The sequence below is a fragment of the Eubalaena glacialis genome, chromosome 8 (genome assembly GCF_028564815.1).
Source record: "Eubalaena glacialis isolate mEubGla1 chromosome 8, mEubGla1.1.hap2.+ XY, whole genome shotgun sequence".
Taxonomy (NCBI): Eukaryota; Metazoa; Chordata; class Mammalia; order Artiodactyla; family Balaenidae; genus Eubalaena; species Eubalaena glacialis.
In genome coordinates, this window is record NC_083723.1 from 91,610,494 (window position 1) to 91,615,743 (window position 5,250).

The 5,250-nt window shown below is 41.6% G+C and overlaps 1 pseudogene; it reads right to left on the reverse strand.

Moving 5' to 3' along the window:
• Positions 1–2,722: 2,722 nt before the first annotated feature.
• On the reverse strand, positions 2,723–4,300 carry LOC133096376 (stress-induced-phosphoprotein 1-like; annotated as a pseudogene).
• Between the last annotated feature and the right edge of the window lie 950 nt (positions 4,301–5,250).

Below are 5,250 nucleotides of genomic sequence, written 5' to 3' on the forward strand. Positions count from 1 at the left end.
ACTGCGCCACCAGGGAAGCCCGGAAGGCAGATTCTTAACCACTGGACCACCAGGGAAGTCCCGACTCCCACATTTTTAATACCAACCCAAATCTCTCTTCTGAGCTGCAATTCCATATAATCTCGCTGCCTATTCAACATCTCCACTTGAATGTCTCCGGAGGCACAGGTTGCAGCAGTGAACAAAAAAGGCCAAAAAAAAAAAAAAATCTATCATCCTGGAACTCATATTCTAGCCCATACTCAAACATGTCCCAAACAGAAATCATATACCTTAAACCTATCCAAGCCATTCAGTTGCTCTGGTTAAAAACCACATCTCATTAGCTTTACGTTTAAGGTATTTTTCCTCTTCAATACCAACACAATCATCCAAGAAATCCATCATTTCTCTCCTAGGCATCTATAAAAGGCCCCTAATAGTGCTCCTTCGTCCACTTTTGTTCTCCCCACCTCACCTCCCCCCCGCCCCGCATCTAAGTCAAATGGTTACTTTGTTTCATTTTCCAGGAGTGATCCTTTCAAAGTACAAAGCTGATCATGGCAATCCCTTGCTTAAAAATACTTCAAATGCAACTTGAATAAAATTCAGAGCCTACTAGACTCAGCAGGATCTGGCTCCAGCTTTCTTTTGCAGCTTTCTCCCCTTTATGCTCTGAGTTCCAGACACAGTGACATTCTGTGGGTTCCTAACTATGCCAAAATCCTTTTCACTCTAGTGACACACTTCTTCTTCCGTTTGTCTCTGTTAACTCCTAATCATTATCAGATCTCAGGCTGAGCATCATTTTTGCTAGCCTACAATTCCTGACAGATTACCAGTCCCTTTATGTGTACATTTGTAGCATTTTTTTTCTTATGCTTGCTAGCATTGTAATTAATTACTTGTGTGATGATCTGTTTAATGTCTCTCTTCACCATTAGGCTGTAAGCTCCATTAGGGTAGGAAATTGATCCATCTTTTAAACCACAGAATTTCCAGTGATATCACAGTGAAAATAGTAGGCACTCATTGAATATGTGTTATATTTATTCAATATAAGGAAAGGCTACAACTCCTTCAAGTAAGCCAGTATTATAACAACTAATAAGAAATAAAAACTCATCATTAAGAGGGTTATTATGGGAAAGGAAGGAATTCTACTGGACTAATTAGAAAAAAATTAAATAAGATTTTTATTTTCCGGATAAGAATAGTGAATTAATACAAAATGCTACAGGGGAAAATGAATGTTGATAATACATAACTGATAGGAACAAAGAAAGACATTGTAGCAGCTCCAACCTGGATAGAATGAGGAGGGAAATGTCATCAATGATGAGAAGTGACTTTTGTCTCTATGAAAGAAACTGAAGACCTCACAGTGATTATACATAGGACTTCTAGGGACCTTCCTGCACCAAATATCTTGGGAGCTATGATCTCTTGCATTCAGATATTCAGATGTGGTGGAATAGAGTTGCATAGAGAATAGTATGAACTACTCAACTGGAGTGGGTGGGACCCTAGGCAGCTGGTATGTGGAGAAAGCAGAAAACACTGAATAGTTTGCCTGCAGGTAGATGCCTGTGATGACTTTCAAATCCGGTTTAGGATGCATAAATATTTCATGAACTGAAAAGCTTTAAGGTTAGGAGTGGCCCTGTACTGGTTGAACGTGATTTTCTCCTGCACAGAACTCCTGTTGACTTCAGATTTCAAGAGAACAGATTTGGGCCAAAATTACTTGCTGTGCAGTAATGATTTCATAATTGGAATATTATGTCTCAAGGTTTAGAACCTTCTAAATTATTCAAAAATCTTCTGAAATTTTTAGTTTTCAGCTTCAAAGGATACAGTTTATTTTGTTTTGGGGAAGAGAACATGTATCTGTATTTCTGAGGCCTTGTTCTTTTATAAAAATAAATCAAGATAAATAGGTTTACATACTTGGGAACATGGGAAGAACGTTTCTGTATTTTAATCCCAAAACGTTGAGTAAAACATTCAGAGTCTGCTCAGTGCCAAATATTACATCAGTAGACCATGAAAGCACTACAGGTACTGAGCTCCTAGGTCAACGTTAAAAATAGTTGTGAAGTTTTAAGCTGCTTTTATTAATAAATTGCTTTTTTTTTTTCAAAGACACCTTGATAATAATGCACTGTCACCTTTTCTCATTAATTAAGCTATGATAAGAGGATCTGAATAGACTTCTAGTTTCCTATTCCTGTAAAAGAACTAAGCTTGAACAAAGATGTATTTTCTTTATCTTTCTCTTGTCTGGTCAGTACTAACAATAAACAGAGCTACTTTTTTTTTTTTTTAAACATGTAACCATGCCGGACTGGCTTGTGTTGTTGGTGAAGGGGTCATGGAGCTAATAGTGTGAAGACACTTGGGCCTGAGGTTGGGAAGAACACCCTCCCCTCCACATACATGCCTACTCCCCGCCCCCAAATCACCAACTATGCGAGAGCAGCTGGGACAGCGACTGAGCGCCAGGGGTGGGACACATGAAACTCCGGGGCAGCAGGAGAGACTGTGTGTGTGCTAGGAGGGCCCAGAGGCCGCACAAATGACTCCAGTACAAGTTTCTCTATCTTCCACATAGGTCTGTATAAACATAGAGAGAAGATGTTTCCCTTTTCCCTTTCTCTCCCTTCTGCTCTATGCTGCTTGCCACAGTTCCAGCTCCTTTTTCCACATGAGGGTGAAGGGAAGGGATATGATCAGCAAGTCATCACTGAACTGCAATCAGACCCACATCCAGCAGCTTCTAGATCTGCTGCACTATTACAGGATTCTTTATGTGTCCGCTGAGTGCCTGGGGGTCCTTCTGCATCTGTTGCAGGATGAGCCACATGGCCAGGTCACTCATCTGCTGCACCTTGGCCATGGCCCATCGCTTCACATCTTCAAGGCTGTCATGTTGGTTGTACAGGACCATCATGTAGCCATGGTAAACATCTGCTACCTCCTTACAATGGAGTCCAGGTCTAGTGCCTTCTGGCAGAGATCCATGGCTTTTGTATGGTCCTTCATTGCTTCTTAGGGCAGCTGCTTTCCATGTATAACCCTTGGTGAGGGTCAGTTCTAGCTGGATACATTCCTCACGGTCCTTGAGTGGCAGCTGAAACTCCAGGAGTTTGATGAAGCAGATAGCTCGATTGCTGTACAATTTGGTATCTCTTGGGGTCCTGTTTGACGGCTTCTGTATAGTGCTTCCTGGCCTGGGGATACTTCCAAAGCCAGGCCAGGGTTTATGTAGTCTAGCCACTCTTGCTCCTTCAGGATTTTCTCTGCCTGTTGGCATTTCTTGAGCACATCTGGGGTTCAGTGCTCTGCCAGAGATTTGTAGAAATGGATGGCATCCTTGTACTTCCCTTCTTTGAAATAGGCTCTGTCAATTTGACATAAGATTTGGCAATCTGTCGATGATAGTCTTCTTGCTTGTCTAGCCCCTCTTCAATGGCCTTCTCACAAAGCTCCTGACATTCACTCTAGTTGCCCTTTGTGAAATACATGGCCGCTTGATTGGTCATGTGAGTCATGTTGGTGGGGTCCTGGCCGTTGGTTCTGTCATACTGTTTCAAGGCTGTGTCAAAGTCTTTTTTCTTACAGGCATCCTTCCCCAACTTTTTCTTTCAGTGCCTGCTTATTATTCTCTGGAATGTCTTCTTCCATTGGCTCTGACTTGGTCTCCTTTTAGGGAGAAGGTGGTGATGGAGGTGTCTCAACTTCTTCCTCCTCATCCATACTGCCCAGATAGCCTCGAAGGAGACACTGAGGGTAGTCACGATCTGGGGATGTTGCAGTTTTTGCCCAGGTCAGACGGCCTGTTTGACATTGTTCTATCAGTTCCTGGTAGGTAGGATCCATGAGCAGTGTCCTTGACCTGGGATCACTCTCCAACTTCTGGTACAGATCGGGCATGTTGAAAGCATTCTTGAATTTCCTCTCTGCTGACTGAGGCTCCGTATTCTGTAAACCCTCTTTGAGCTGAGGATCGTTTGCTTCATGTTTTAAACCCTTGTCATAGGTTCGAGTGGCGGATTTAAATAAGTTTAAGAACTCAAGAGCTGCTGCTTTTTGGGAATAGCCTTTGCCCCAGTCAGGTTTTAAGTCAATGGTTTTGCAACCATCCTCATAAGCCTTCTGGCGGTCTCTGTTCTTGGTGTAGGATGCTGAGCGATTGCTGGAGAGCACATGGGCCTGGGGATCTGACTTACTGCCTCAGAGCAGCACTGTAATGCACCATCCATGTTGCCAGCACTCAGGGCCTTATTGCCCTTCACTTTAGCTCATTTACCTGCTCCATAGCCTGGCAGCAAACCCCATTCAACAGACTTGATCTGCTCCCTGTTCCCAGCCTAGAAGTTTTTAAAAGATAATTCCTCGCCACTCTTGGAAAACAGTTTGACAGTTTCTTAAACTAAACATGCAACTACCATAATATCCAGCGGTTGTACTCTTGGGTGTTTATCCCAGAAAAATAAAAACTTATCCTCACGTAAAAACTTGTAAACAAATGTCTATAACAGCTTTATTTGGAATAGCCAAAAACTGGAAATAAACATTCTTTAGTGGGTGAATGACTAAAGAAACTGGAATTCATAACCTTGAATACTACTCAGTAATAAAAAGAAATGGATTATTGATACGTGCAACAATTTGAATGAATCTCCAGGGAATTGTGATGAGTGAAAAAAACCCAATCCAAAAAGGTTACATAATATCTGTGTGATTCCATCATACAACAGTCTTGAAATGACAAAATTATACAAATTGAGGAGACATTAGTGGTTGCCAGGGGTCAGGGACAGGGCAGGGAGTGGAGTGGGAGGTACAGTGGGGAAGGGAGTTGAGTGTGATTATGAAAGGGCAACATAGGGATCCTTGTCATAATGAAAATATTCCGTATCATTGTTTACCCCTCCACTTGCCAATGGACATTTGGATCTTATGTCTCTTAAAGTAATTATAAGAAAAGAAAAGGAATATTTATACACTTTTTTATAGTTACCCACATATTTACCATTTCTGGTGCTCTTTGTTTCTTCCTGTGGATTCAAGTCACCATCCTGAGTCATTTCTTAGTAGTCTGAAGGACTTTCTTTAGTAAATATTTGTTAGGCAGATCTAAGTTCTCTCAAAGTTTGCCGGGTATAGATTTCTTGGTTGATAGTTTTTTCTTCCAGCATTTTAAATATGCTATTCCTCTGTCCTCTGCACTCCACTGTTAAGGTAATCCTAAGTAAATTTGGCTTC